Source organism: Heloderma suspectum, chromosome 4, assembly GCF_057233095.1.
Source record: "Heloderma suspectum isolate Gila_16-S chromosome 4, 16-S_ref, whole genome shotgun sequence".
Classification (NCBI taxonomy): Eukaryota; Metazoa; Chordata; class Lepidosauria; order Squamata; family Helodermatidae; genus Heloderma; species Heloderma suspectum.
In genome coordinates this window covers 280,073,170-280,089,393 of record NC_139461.1, presented here as the reverse complement: position 1 = coordinate 280,089,393, position 16,224 = coordinate 280,073,170, and positions in this window count along the sequence as shown.

The window sequence follows — 16,224 nt, the reverse complement described above, 5'->3', positions numbered from 1 at the left end:
AAGCTGAACAGATCCGTACTCCAAAGCAGATAACTGTGAATTTCAGTGAATCATTAAGTATAAGTGAGGCATCTACTCTCATCCCAGTGCCTTGTTAAACAAAGGTTTTGCCTGGTGTCACTTCTCAGAATTGTGACCCCTGACCTCAACTGCTGCATTGATCCAGAGGCCTAAGTGACCTTGTGACACCAGAGCCCCATTACAAGTTGCTATTTCTGATCACATTCATCTTTTACCCTTTCTTTTTCCTTCTTTCTATGTGTTGTGTCCCAAACTGTTGAAGTTTAGCATCGTAAATTAGATAGAGAGCTGGTGTGTGTGTGTGTGTGTGTGTGTGTGTGTGTGTGTTTTCCTAAACACCTAATTGCTAACATGGCAATTCCAAGGAACAGGCCGTGAGTGTTGGAATGGATGTAAAGCACAGAATGGTGCAATCTGTGCTTATTTAATTTCACAGCTATGGTCAGTCCTTCCAAAAACGTTGTAAAAATCACAAGTAGGGCAGGCATTTCAAGTTGGGATGGGACTAATAAATGTTTAGAACTGACAGCAAACAGCAACGGCAAGGAGGAAATGAGTGCTTGCATGGTTGCTTGTTTGTATCTGCTTCTGGAATGAAAGCAGAAGTCAGAGAGAAGACAAAGAAGTCACCAGGGTGATCCAGCCTCATGTTATACCTGCTAGGTAACCACCGCACTGGCAGAAGAACACAGCACTAGGGATGGGAATTTTGCTTGGTTCTTTTTTTTTTTAAATAAGAACTTACCAAAATTTCCAAATTTCTACATAGGTGAGTTTGAAAGAACTTGAGATTTAAAGAAATTACATAAATATGGGAGAAAGTGAATCAGACAGATGCATCTATCCAGGCAGAAGGCTTTGCTTAAAGGTCTGAATCCCAGAAGGCTTTGCTTAAAGGTCTGAATCCCTGTGTATTCCCCCATAGACAAATCTGTATTCTGAAGCAGGTGATTATGAAATGTTGTAAATTCTTAAGTATAAGTGGGCCATCCAGTCTCATCCCAGTGCTGTGCCGTACAACAGTTTTGCCTGGTTTCACTTCTCAGAATGGTCACCCCTGACCTCAACTGCTGCTTTGATCCAAAGTGGCCCTCTGATGCCAGAGCAATGTTACAAGTTGCGATTTCTGCTCATGTTCATTTCTTACCCTGTCTTTTTCCTTTCTTCTATTTGTTCTAACCCAAACTGTTGAAGTTTAACTTCATAAATTAAGCAAGGACCTGGTGTGTGTGTATGTGTCTACGTGTGTATATTTCTAAACACCTAGTTGTTTTGAGTGCTGAAGGGAGCAATCCTATGGCCGCTAGTCAGCAGCTAGACGGCCATAGGATATCTGGTTTTCCGGGAACTGACCTTACCCCCTTCCATGCTGCCTCGAAGGCAGCGTGGAACAGCCCCGCACCCCACACTCGGAAGAAGAGCACAGAGCAGCCAAAACAGGGTGTTCCAGGGTGGGGAAGGCAGAAATGCATGTATGACACATCCTATGTGTCGTCTGGCAGCCTCCTCCCCTGCTCTGCCTTCCTGTGGCTAGACAGCCGAAATCAGCTGTCTAGCTGCAAATGCAGGGCAGGAGAAGTGCTGGGGGAATGATCCCCTCTGTGCTTCTCCTGCCCTGCATTGGATTGGCGGTCACCTCTGAGCTCAGAGGCAGCCGCCTACCCCCATAGGATTGAGCCCTAACTCTTTTAGGGTGCAATCCTATGTCCACTAGACAGCATCTGGGGGACATAGGATATTTCGGTTTCTGGGATCTGAGGTCAGAACCAGGGCTTCGACCTTGAAACCCAGAAACCATGCTCTCTTCCCTTCCCCCTTGTAGCTGGCAAGGTTCACTCTGTGCCAGCTATGTCTCAATGCTTGGAAAAAGAGTGTGGAGATGGTGAAAAGGGGGTGGTCCTGGGAGCAGGGAGGGGAGGAGACCATGGAAGCTGCTTTACACAGCAGCTGTGCATCTCGGCCTCTTTCCCTCTCCCTCTCCAAAGCCATGCCTAGATGGGTGAAATCTCCCATCTAGGGAAAATGTAGGACGGCCAGAGCATGGAGGCAAGGATTGCCTCCGTGCTCTGGCCACCCTGCATTGGATACTCTACAGCCTTTGACTTTGGAGGCTGCTGACTATCAAGATAGAATTGCGCCCTTACTCTTTCAGTTCCTAAACACTTAATTGCTTAATTCCCAAACATCTAATAGCTTTGAGTACTTACAGCTCATGTTGTATTTTAGCATTTTAATTTTTGTGAACTTCCCAGAGAGCTTTGGCTATTGGGTAGTATAGAAATGTAATAAATAAAGAGTTGGTGGTGCTGAGTTAGGGTTGTCACCTCTTTCTTCTGACAGGCAACATGGTCCTCTCTGTGCTAGGCGTAGCTGTAGCTATTCAATTTGGCCTGAGCAGATGAGTGGAAATTTCATTTGGTTCATTGTTTGATAAGAACTTACACTTATTAAAATTCAGAACTTTCTTCATAGTAGTAGTGTATTATCTATGGTCTATTGACTACATATTACAAATGTCTTCATAAACAGGATGGGAATACCTTGAGATTTTTTTTAAAAAAAAATCAAATGCGGGAGAAAACAAAATGACAGATAAGATGTTTAATGGGTCCTGGGATTTTTATTGTTGATTTTACAAAATTGTTTTATATTGTTTTATATTATGTTATTATATTGTATTTTAGGGTTTTACTCTTTGTAAACTCCCCAGAGAACTTTGGCTATGGGGCAGTATAGAAATGTAATAAATGAAATGAAATCCCTATTATAGTACTGCACTGTAAGTGTCAAACAAAACCTTTTTGTTGGCAGAATGCTACCAGTGGCAAATACATAATTAACACAAGGGGTAAAAAGTAGGTGGAAAGAGTGGATGGGTGGTCGAGGAGGGGAGAATCTAATAGGATTCATAATGTTACAGCCGCAAAATAGGTGCTGCGAGTTCGATCATAGTTTTTTCACATTCGTGACCAGTCCCAAGCAGCATCTCTCTGCCCTACAGAACACAGGATTCTAACTGGTATGGCTAATAAGGCAGTGCGATTGATGCACAAACGCATTTCTGCTGGGTGGTAGTACAGAATTCCCAGGGATGCTGTGGAAGAGTTTCTCAGTGTTACTACTTCAGCATTTGTTTATGGCTATTGCTCTGCAGTTGACTTTGCTGCTGTCTGAGTACAGGACTGTGACTATGTTATGCTGGCGTTAGCTCTGGCACAGCGGTTGCTAGGGTGGCCACTTACACATCACCAAAAAAAAAGGAAATGCATTGCCAAAAAAGAGGACTAAAGAGGATAGATTTGCATGTGCTACTCTATAGTTATAGAGGCACATTTAGAAATAATTACTATAATTTACATAGAAGTACAATACATCTCACCACAGTAGAGAACACCTGTGTGCCTGCTTAGCCTGCTGCCCAGATGCTAACTGTTGATGGGCAACTTCAAGGTGCCCCTTTTCCCTCCCAAGGCTGCCAGATTCATTTTTTCTGGGTGACCTAAAACTACATTTGACTTGATACATTTCACTTCTCAAGAGCCTGTGATTATTATCCCCACTTTGTTCTCATTTTACGGATCTCTCAGAAAGTGCCCAACATAAGAGCATCCCAATTCTGGGCATGTATACTCAGAAGTATATGTGTACAGGATTGCAGCACTTAGCTGTTGATTTTCAATATGCTCATGAAAGCAAGGCCTAGTCCTATCATGTATTGATGCACACGTCCATTTATTTATGTCAATAATGATAACAGCACAGAAAAGTAAATACTGGTATCTTAATGGTGGGACATCATAGTTACTGATGCAATTCGACATGCTGGAAGTTGCTTTTAAGTAACTTTAGATGTTCATACAAAGACGTGCGCAGTGCAATCTGAAACTACTAGGAAGTAAATTCCACCAAGTTCAATGGTTCTTTATCTTTAAACCAGACTTGGACTGGAAAGCCTTCAAATACAGAACTATCCTCTTCAGAGTAGGACACATAACCACCCTAGTGGTTACCCAGTATAGGAGGGCTTTAGGATAATCCGACACCTCTCACATTTGGATTTATTTCTATGTTACTTCAAATTTGGATTCTCCAAATATCAGATATCTTTGAGAGAAGGACCAGAATTGATCTTGGGAAGAGCAAATTTCACTTACTGGGATATGTCTTAGAACCACTACAGTGCAATACTGCAGAGATGGTTAAACAGAGGATAGCATCACTATATGCCATCTGTAATAAGATGCAACATCATGGCAGCAACATTTGGCCATCTGGCCACACACACGATAGGCATTTGAGAAATTCCATTGGAGAGGTTCTTTGTATTACATCTAGGATTAGGAAGAGATGTGTCGTATGCCATCTCAGTGCTGTCGTCTTTGAAGTATGCAAATATATTTAGAGAGCACCATACCATGGAGCGCAAAGCAGCCAGACAGGTTTTATGGGTCACCTTCACACCAACATCTAAACTCTCTCTGTCTGTCTGTCTGTCTGTCTCTGTCTGTCTGTCTCTCTCTCTCTCTCTCTGTCTCTCTCTCTCTCTCTCTCTGTCTCTGTCTCTCTCTCTCTCTCTCTCTCTCTCATAGATATCACACTCTAAGGGTGCAGTTCTATGCATGTTTAGACAAAAAAAGGCCTCCATCTTCTAGCATTTCCCAGCCAGCATGGCTGCCTGGGGTATGCTGGGACTTGGAGGACTTTTTCCTGTCTAAATATGCATAGGATTGTGCCCAAAGCCATATTATTTTTTCCTAGAGAGGTGGTGATGACCTGGCTATTGTTGGACATTTGGCAGCCTTGGTCATGTTTGAAATGCTCTAAATGTGGGGCTGGTGAATTGCCAGGGAATGCAATTACAGTGCTTGAGCGTAGGCCAGCTTTCCAGTTATTAAACTATTATGTTCATGAAATAGCTGTTGCAATATATTCAGTATGCTGCTATTTCTTTTCTTTTTAGACAAGAGACACCTTCAAGTTAAAGTTTAAGAAACTGTTAAGAGGTTGAATCAGGAAGATGCTAAGGCTGCAATCCTATGTATGCTTAAGTGGCAGTAAACTCCATTCACCTCAGTGGGATTTACCCCTGAGTAAAGAGGCTTTGGATTGCACTCCACCGGACTTTGTATATGCACTTAAACAAACTGAAAGGCAACATCCAGCATGTGCTACCCTTAAAACACCATCAACAATAGTTCCTTTTTGGTGATGTTACTATTATGGGCAATAATAATAATAATAATAATAATAATAGCAGCTTCCCACTGCAAAAAGGAGTCTCAGTAGTTCCTTTTTGGTGATGTTACCATCATTGGCAATAATAATAATAGTAATAGTAATAATAGTAATTGCTTCTCACTGCAAAAAGCGGTCTCAGAGCAACTAACCTACAGAATACAGAAATTCATGATAAATATAACAAGAAAACAACAACCCCAAAATCAATATAATCTATAATCAGTACAATAATAAAAATAAAAAAACATAAAAACATAATCTAAAAATAATACAATATGCCAAGTGTTTATGCACAAATTCACAAAATCTTCCTCCACTCACAGCCTAGAATGAACATCCCCAAAGCAGCCCACAACATCTGGGCCATAATGAATGTCAAATGTTTGGGGAAATAAGTATGTCTTTTCCTTTGCCTGGTGCAGAAAAATGACTGTGTTGGTGCCAGGCAAGCTTCCTTGGGGGAAGTGTTCCATAATCACAGGGCTATCAGAAAAAAGGCCTGTTCCCAAACTGATATCCTCCAAGTTTTTCTCGAGGGGACACACAGAGAAGGGATAAATAAATGCATATGTGTATAAATCCATGATAGGACAAGGCCTTACTTTCACAAGCCTAGAGGAAATCAGCAGTCAGATGCTGCAGTCCTGTGCACGCTTCCTTCAGAGTAAATCCCATTAAATTGAGTGCTTCCTGAGTAAATTTGCACACGATTGCACTGGGCGTGTGTTGGGCACACATGTGAATCCATTCTGAGAGATCTGTATAATGAGAACAAAGTTAGCATAACAGTCACAGCCTCTTGGCAAATCAAATGAGTCAAATTTTAGCACACCAGAAAAATGAAGCTGGCAGCCTGGGTAGAGGCACTAATTACAGAACCAATTCTTTGCTCCACACATCGGCCCACATTCACTGTACACCAGGGGAACATGTGGCCCTCCAGATATTGTTCAACTGCTATTTCCATCAGCCCTAGCCAGCATAGCCATTAGTGAGGGATTATGGGACTGCAGTACAACATCTGGAAGGCCACACGTCCCTGACGCACACATTACCACTTTACAGATGAATCCAATTGATTCAGATTACGTATGAATCTAATACTTTTTTAAAAGCAAAAGCACTAGAATATTACAGGCATAAACAGCTGGGAGGATACTAGGTCAGTGTGGATACCCCCTGCATAAGTTATAGTCTGCTGGGAAATCTTTACAATTATGCTATGCTTAGTCCTTTTCTCTGTTTGCCACAATCATATTTTCCTATCCTCTGTATCTTCATATTCCTAGTTTCAGGATATAGCCATGGTGGCTGAGTTTTGTTATGTTCTGGTACATATACCCTGAATAGGTTGCGGGCACTCAGCAATCATGTCCTTTTCCAATTGGAGCTTTACTTATAGCATTTTTAACATGTCAGATTCTTAGTGCCTCACAAAATAGCTCCCATTCGTACTGTGATGTCCATTGGAGCTTGCAGTGGTTGCTGTAAGCAACATTTCACAACTTCTGTTTTGTTAATTCCCTCTGCATCCATTGTTTGTTTATTGTATTTATTATTACATTTTTATCCTGCCTTTTTGCCTCTTGCAAGGAACCCAAGGCAGCTCACATGGTCCTCCTCTCCACTTTATCCTCACAATAACCCTGCGAGGTAGGTGAGGCTGAGAGTCAGTGACTGGCCCAAAGTCACCCAGTGAGCTTCACAGCTGACTAGGGACTGGAACCCAGATCTTCTGAGTCCCAGTTGAACACTCTAACCACTACACCACACTGGCTCTCATTGCTATCTCTCTCTCTCTCTCTCTCTCTCTCATCTTGTGTGTGCAGTACATCCATCTGTTCATCACTGTTCACAAACAGAGATCTTTTTCTGATTATGTACACATACTGCCTTACTGTGTGTACTGATTATGATTTTGTACATATTGCCTTATGTTCCTCTGTCTCTTTTTCATGGTTTTGTTGTTGTTGTTCAGTCGTTAAGTCGTGTCTGACTCTTTGTGAACCCATGGACCATAACACGCCAGGCCTTCCTGTCCTCCGCTCCCTCCTGGAGCGTGCTCAAGTTCATATTCATTGCATTGGTGATGCTATCTAGCCATCTCATCCTTTGCCGTCACCTTCTCCTTTTGACTTCAATCTTTCCCAGCATCAGGGTCTTTTCCAGGGAGTTTTCTCTTCACATTAGGTGGCCAAAATATTGGAGCTTCAGCTTCAGTATCTGTCCTTCCAATGAGCACTCAGGGTTGATTTCCTTTAGGATTGACTGATTTGACCTCCTTGCAGTCCAGAGGACTCATAAGAGTCTTCTCCAGCACCACAGTTCGAACGCATCAATTCTTCGGCGCTCAGCCTTCCTTATAGTCCAGCTCTCACAGCCATACGTTACTACTGGGAAAACCATAGCTTTGATTAGACGGACCTTTGTCGGCAAGGTGATGTCTCTGCTTCTTACTATGCTGTCTAGGTTTGCCATAGCTTTCCTCCCAAGGAGCAAGCGTCTTTTAATTTCATGGCTACAGTCACCGTCTGCTGTGATCTTGGAGCCCAAGAAAGTAAAATCTGTCACTGCTTCCATTTCTTCCTCTTCCATATGCCAGGAAGTGATGGGGCCAGATGCCATGATCTTCGTTTTTTTAATGTTGAGTTTCAAACCAGCTTTTGCACTGTCCACTTTCACCCTCAACAGGAGGCTCTTTAGATCCTCTTCACTTTCTGCCATTAGGGTGGTATCGTCTGTGTATCTGGGGTTGTTGATAATTCTCCTGGCAATCTTAATTCCAACCTGTGATACATCCAACCCAGCGTTTCTCATGATGTACTCTGCATATAAGTTAAATAAGCAGGGCAACAATATACAGCCTTGTCATACTCCTTTCCCAATTTTGAACCAATCAGTTGTTCCATGTCCGGTTCTTACTGTTGCTTCTTGTCCCTCGTACAGGTTTCTCAGGAGACAGGTAAGGTGGTCTGGTACTTCCATCTCTTTAAGAATTTGCCACAGTTTGTTGTGATCCACACAATCAAAGGCTTTAGCACAGTCAACGAAGCAGAAATAGACGTTTTTCTGGAATTCTCTTGCTTTCTCCATGATCCAGCGAAAGTTGGCAATTTGATCTCTGGTTCCTCTGCCTCTTCGGAACCCAGCTTGTTAGTTCTCGGTTCACATACTGCTGAAGCCTAGCTCAAATGTAGCAGTGTATAAAATGTGTATGCATGTGTACCTACATGCATATTGGACCTGACTTTTTAAAATAATTACAGCTGCCCAAAGGTAAAGAACATTCCAGTTATCACAGGACGAGGAAGGTCAATCATGCTACGACTGAACAGGGTACACTGCACAAGGGGTCAAGAACATGCTGCATAAAGAGAACAAGGAATAACTAATAAAGAAATGCATTAAGTTTAAGAGATGTGAGCCACTGTGGACAATATTTCATTCTTACTTTATGGATTCAACCTGCTAAGCTCACTTAGGTTGTGTTTGTTTGTTTGTTTGTTTTTGTTTTTTGTTGGCTTTACAGTGCTCGTTGGAAACTCCCCATTTCTAAATGTTTTTTTTTTTAGTCCCGGAAGATACTTCTGTATTTCCCATGGCCTGATAAGAAAGACATCTCTGCCAGTTACCCAGTTCTCATATGATTGTCAGCTGAAAGACTGAATAGCCGTTTTGTGACAGGCAGATTGCAAATATCTCCAATGAAAATGCATTTGCATAAATCCTGCAAATACTGCACAGTTGCTGGAGACAATTTAGTAGAATCATGCATAAAATGCTACACTGCTGGATAGTGAAATAGTTGTACTAATTACACAATTATTTTTTCCTTATGGACCCTGGAAATATAATATGCAGAAGGATCTTCAAGCCAACACACATTCTGGGCCTAAGCAAGAAAATACAATTCAAGTTCCTAGATTTGGTTAAAAAAATCCAAGTGGCATTTTTGAGGCTTTCCTGTGGACTGGCGTTGCCAGAACACAGCAGAAAGTAATGAAGCAATTAGAGTTAATCAAATACAAATGACGTACTTCTGTAAGTCACTTAATATAACCAGAGCCATTTGTGTCACCACGTTGCACAGCTGGCCCATCAAAGTTTCTAGGATTGTATTTCTCCAGCATTTTTTTAAAAGAGCTCAAATTATTAATTTGCCTTTGTATATAGGCTGTGGCCCATCTTGCTTGCCATCAGTCATTTCTGGATAGTTTTTTGTTCATGAATAGATAGGGTGGACAAATGTGCCAATTCCGTTTTTTCTCTGTTTCTAATTTTTCCAGTCTTAAGTTCAGTTCATCCCAAACACTTAGCATTTAAAAAAAAAATTGCATGAAAATCCACACATTTTTGTGCTCATTTGTCCTAATACATGCATTTTATATGCATTTTTTGCTTATATACACAGTTTTGCAAGCAATTTTCCTAATAAAATGCATTTTTGACCATTATTTCTCCTAATACAGGCATTCTTGTATGCATTTTGTGGTTGGAGAACTCCATTGCAAATTTGGAAATGTGCAAATTTTGAAGGATAACCGAGTTGTGATTTGCATAAGTCCGACAGTGCAAAATTAGGTAGACTTGAATGAATTTCTCTCCCATCCCTACTTTTGACCCTACCTGGTTCTGTGACTATTAGTACAGGGGCTAGTGCTAGAGTGCTATCTTTGGATGTGGGGAACCAAAGTTCAAATCACTGCTCAGGGCCAGTTTACATTGGAGAGCTAAGACTGGGACTCCAATTGTAATTTTTATAAGACTCTTCAGGGAGTCAGGAAAAAGTCAGGGAGTGTTCAGGGCAAAGTCTGGTTTTATTAAAATACCTTTAGCAGAAACATGTCTATAGAGTGAGGCCTACCAGAATCTTCCATGGCTGTCTGAGCAGGTATGGCTTTTGGAGGGGCAGCTTGAGTTGTAAGTCAAACCCAGTTTGGAACTGCTTCCCAGATGTTCATATGTTAGAACTAATTTTTTAAAAATGCAGTGGACATCTAAAGGTTACAAAGTTCCTTGTCAAAAAACCACTTCATTCCAGAGGCATCCTGGCAGTAAGGAAATATGGCAGTGGCTATTGTTCTTTGGCTACTGCAGCTTTTATTCTAAATGTGAGAGGGGTGCGGGAGAGGAAGTCCACTGCCTCCCTCATAGATGGTGACTTCAAAAATGTTCTTGAAGAAAAAGAAGCAGCTGTGCCACTGCTGTGGCTCCAGTAGGTCCAGTTCAGGCCCCATTCCTCACCCCTCCAAAACAGAGGTGGAAAGTTGGGGTGGACTTCATGGTTAGCCCTAAGTCAAACTCTGCTTTTCAGCCAAGATTGGCTAATAATAATAAAATGATAACAATAGGCTTACTGTATTTCTCAGCCTAATCTACCTCCCAGGGATATTGTGAGGCTAAAGCAGCAATCTGAGTGCAGTGAACCAAATTCAGGCTTTATAAAGTTGCACTGGAGGTGAGCAGGCAGGGAGAGGTGTGATTTACAGAGGGACAAATCATGGCACTAAACCATAAATGCAGCTCATAGATGGCTTACAAAAGTTCTCTCTGTGCTATATTTTCCGTGAACATAGAAGAATGAATGGCAGAAACATGGAACCAGAAGAACAAATGTGGGAAACACAGATATGGCCAGAAACATGTAGCAAGGAATAAGCGTAAAAGAACACACACAACTACATTCAATAGTTATACTGATGTATGGATACACACAAGTATACATTCTACCATAATGTGCAGTTTGAGCCCAAGGCTGGAATCCTATACACACTTATCTGGGAGTAAACCCCACTGAACTTAACGAGATGGACTTCTGAGTAGACATGCCTAGGATTGCTCTGTAAGTGATAGGACCTATCACTGGAGCCACTGTCTGTTGGTGTGTGTAATGGCTCATTTACATATGCAAATTGGCACCTGGTCCTGCGGTTATCAAGAGATGAGCATGCATCTGTGAACAAGCTCCCCATGAGAGGACTCTGAGCCCAGACTGAAAACAAGCAATTGCTAAGTGGACTTGTCACAAGCACTAAGATTGTGTAAAGTGGCCTATATTCTCCACGGTAGGAATTCCACCCTCCAAAGAGCTTCCCTACTCCCAAGTGTCTGTGAGGTATTTTCCCTGTCAGAATCCTCTTAAAATTCCACTACATCAGCCAGGCCAGTGGTCAGGGATTCACGAGACACATTAAGGCTCTCATGTGACATAGTTTGTGATTAACAGGAAGAAAAAGATACATCTACATTCTTCTGAATCTGCTCTGCTCCCAATTGCAGGGCTCTTAAAGTGAGCTCTCAGAGGTGTTAACAGGGATTTGTACTGACTAGCCACCACAGCCTGGCAGTGGGGCTGCTTCCCCCTCTAGCTAATGGGGAAACTTGTATTCCTGTTGATTCTTTCTTTACTTCACCTAACTCTAACCCTATTCTTTCCATCTCTCCGATAGAAAAGGTCATCATTATTTCCTAATGCAACAGCGTGGAGAGCCCCTTTCACCACACAGGAACCCATATTGTTCCTCAGCTTAAATGAGAAACTTTCAATGCCAGTCTTTTTTCTCTTCTTTTTTCTTTGTCCAAACTCACTTCAGCATCCATGTCTCAAAAGGCATCATTAAAGAAGAACAAAGAGTAAAGAGAAGGAGGCTGGTCACTATTGGTCTTTGTTGTAGTTCAGCAGCCAGCTATGAGGACAAGCCATCAGGAGTGGGAAAGAAAGACCTGGATCCTAAAGGTTTTGAGAGGGTCTGAAATGCTGCCAATTTACTTAATAAATCATCTGCTGAAAGTTACACCCGGAGACCAGAGTTAGAGTGGCAATGTGTCCTACTTTACTGAGGTGTCAGAGACCAAACTGGCCCAGGCTTAAGGGGAGATTTCTTTGGAGGAGGAGGAAGAGGACTGGGATTCCACAGCAAACCCCATACCCACAGAAGACATGGGGGCAGCCTGAGAAGTCCTGTCACAGGACTACCTTGCCTGGGGTACCCCCCCAAACTCCTGTGACCCCATCCAGAGCCCTGCCTTGATTCCTGTTTCTCCTCCCTTGTCCCACAGCTCTTCAGAGCACAAATGGTGGACCAGGTGAAGGACTGGCAGCCAGAAGACACTTTCATCTTGTGAGCCAGTCATTTGCATAATTTGGAGAAGTGTGAATTTCGGAGGATAATTGAGTTTTGGTTCACATAGTAGACTGAAAATGAAATTTCTCTCCTATCCCTTGCTGTTGTTCTCCAGATGCTTGGGACTTCAACTCCTATCGGCCCCAGCCACCATGGCTAATGGAATGAAATGCTGGGAATTGTAGTCCAAAACAACTGGAGGGTACCAGGTTGGGGAAGGCTGCCTTATATATTCTCTTGATTTAAACAATGCTCCTGTTAGCTTTTCACAGAGCTTCATGATGACAAGAGCCTCAGTGGGACATCCGGTGCTTTCTAAGAAGGCAGGGTCTGTGCAAACATTAGCTCTCCCACCTCCACGTTCTTAACCTTTCCAGTAAATCTCCCCTTTCATTCTATGATTTATGTGCTTAATACTGTATGCCGCAAGTTATATGCACTGAAGAAGAAACTCTTCAGTTCCAAAAGCCTGTGGCTGTGGAAGGCAAGCAATCTGTAAGAAATATGCCTGGCACATCTGGATTTATAAAGGTTAGGTTGGCTTCCATAGGAACATAGGCAACATAGGAAGCTGCCTTATACTGAGTCAGGCCTGGGTCCATCTAGCCCAGTATTGTCAACATTGACTGGCAGCAGCTGTCCAGGGTTTCAGGCAGGAATTTTTCCTGCCCTACCTGGAGATGCCAGGGATCAAATCTGGGACCTTCTGCACGGAAAGCAATTGCTCTACCACTGAGCCATGGCCCCTCCACTTATATACCAGGACAGGATAGAGATGTAGCATGCAGGCATTCAAAATTCCATCAGCATTTAACAACCCTGGCTGAACCAGTGGTAGGAGCAAGTAATCAAGGTTCCTAAGACCTGGCCATGGAACTTCCCTGGAGTATCTTTCCCTCAGCCCTTTCCTTGTTGTCTGCAATATAACAAGGGCTCTATGCCTCCAGAAACACTGTATTACACTGGTTTGGGGAATGAGAAGGCATTGCCTGCCAAGCAAATTAAAGTTCACGGCAAACTCCTCAGACTCTCTTTAAATCCCAAGACTGGTTGTTTCCAAATCCCAAAGCTATTTAATTTTGATTCCCCCTCTCCGCCCGCCTGCGCCCCCCCCCCTTTCAGAAGGGCCCAAATGCCTTCGGTTTGGCTGGATTCGCTTGGCTGAGAAACTTAACAAGGAGCCAGTAACTCTCTCTCTCTCTCTCTCTTGCATGTGTGCATGTGTAATATTCATCTACACACGTGGAAGCTAATCAACATATAAACATTCTTTACTGTTTGGGTTACAGCCCAGTGCTCTGTGAGAGCTTTTGCGATGGGTTCCGAGCACAGAAATAAGAAACCAAGGGAAGGAAAAGATGGGAGAGAAAGAAGAGGTAGGAGGAAAACAGTTGACAGAGCAGGAGAAACGAATGTGATATATATACAGTGTGTGTGTGTGTGTGTGTGTGTGTGTATATATATATATATATATATGCATACCTTAATTTGTCCCTTTAAAAAGGGAGGGAACTGGAGAATCCCAGCAACAATCTAATGATTTATTGGAGAAACCCGAAGGAATATGAAAGCTACTACTGCATGGCATTTACCAAATAGCCCATTATGTTAAATCAGCTGGTAGGACAAGATGGGAACTTTAGTTGTGATGGGGGTGGGGGGAGAATAACAAGGATTCCATTGTAAATCTAATCAGAGGGGCTTAAATATGTTTTTTAGAATTAAGGGAAGTGGGGCAATTCTTGGAAGTATTTCTTTGTCAGCCAATTAAAATGACGGTTTCTGAAAAGTTAATGGGACCCATCTGGATCTCGGCTGCAGTCAAGAGTGTTAAATGAGAAACAATTCCATCAATAGCCAGCTTGGCCCAATATAAAACATTTACAGTGAATTGATGGCCAGTACTGGGGGATGCGGAAGCCAATTGCCTCGACTTCTTTTCCAGAGCTTCCAGGATACGTTCGTCATTCTTGCCTTAAAGAGACAGTCTGTCTTTTTCCAGGAATGAGGTGGTACTAGGCAAGGGCTTGCTTTTCAGAAATCCAGATCTCAGCAGAAGAATGAGGATTGGATTTTATTATAACGATGAAAGGCACATTTATGTTTTTAATTCACTGGTTAATGTTCACAGAGCATCCTAAAGATGAAGTGTCAGGGTTAAGATTTATTGCTAGAACCAGGCAAATAGCTGAACACATTTTCCATAAAGATTTTGCTTGGATGTATCATGTAGGAAATGAAGTTGATTCATAGCTAGGCTTGTCCCGCTTTTGATTTAAAAGCAGGATCTCCCATTCCCTGATTGCCTGTCAAACCATTACAGCCACAATTCACACATCTGTCATATGCACAGTGAAGATTTTACAAAACAAAACAACCCCGCTCCAGTATGGTGGATGCCTGGTGATGATGGGAGTTGTAGTCCAACAATATATAGAGAGCCACAGGTTTCCCCACTAGAGATGTTGGACAAATCTGCAACGGAATCAAATGAGTTTGGATTTCTATGAATCTGACCTGTAGATTCCAAAGAGGATTGGCTTTTCCTGAGGTGCATGGATTCCATGGTCTTATGGACCAGGTCATTTACTTTCCAGAGTTTTATGCAAATGTAATCATAGAAAAATATGTAAAACATAAAAAAATTGGCTGAAAATGCACATTTCCCCCATAGGCTCAAGCATGAAAATGTGCATGGCATTCGGCCTCACCGAGATCCGTGGCGGAATTCTCTGACATCCCTATTTGTTAGCGCCATCTTTTATGAAAGTTAGCAACATTGTTAATGCATCTCATTTTAACCTGACTCCTGTTATTTGGGTTATGTGATAATCAAGTACAGCAGCTTCAAACATTTGGACAAATCCATAACTTATGATATGAATCTGCATCAATCCTACCATATTCCTACCCACGCCCGAAATCTGTGGTGGAACGAAGCCCCCTGCCCCCCTGCCCCATGAAAGGCGTGCGAAATGGAGCACCTACCTGCTGCCATTCGTGCTGCTTTGCGAATGGCGGCCGTGTCTGTGGCCGCCATTTGCTTCTTCATTATAGCCGTGATAGGCTACGTAAATACTTACGTAGCCTATCACGGCTAACGCAGGGACGCCATTTGTGTCCCTGTGGAGACCGTGACAGGCTACGTAAATATTTACGTAGCCTATCATGGCAAAGGACAGGGGCACAAATGGCGGTGGCTACAGCGGCCACCATTTGCATACCTGTGCAGGCTGCCCAGTGGCCAGATGTCCGGCTGCAGCCAGGGAGAATTTTGGGGGGAGGGACGGAGCGCCTCCCCCCCCCGCGAATGTCACCCTTCGAAAAGGAAAGTGACTTTCGTACATCCCTACTAACAAAGGATGTGAAAATGTGATTGTTAACCTTTTGACAGCAGCAAGAATTGTTCTTGTCCATCACTGGAAAACTCTTTGGTCCCCTCCCCCACTAGAGAACGGCCATTAAAAGTACTGGAAGGCACTCATATGAACAAATTTACCATTATGATTTATAAAAGACAAAGTTATGTGAACTGAATATTTTCTAAATGGTATCCTCTTTTATGTAGGAGAAAATTTTGATATTTTTGTATTTTGGCAATACTAAATTATAGATGAAATTATCATCATCATCACTGCATAAAATTCCACTGTACATCACTCTATTTCCCTGCCATTCACAATCTCTTCCAGTGCAACACTATTTCAGAAATTCTTCTTTTCTATGTTCATATTTTCGTCTTCTCTATATGGAGTGGCCTCCCCAGAGAAGCTGGGAATTACCTGGGGCCGATTTGTTATGTCAGTGTAGTGTAGTGGCTAGTGTGTCAGCCTGGGATTAA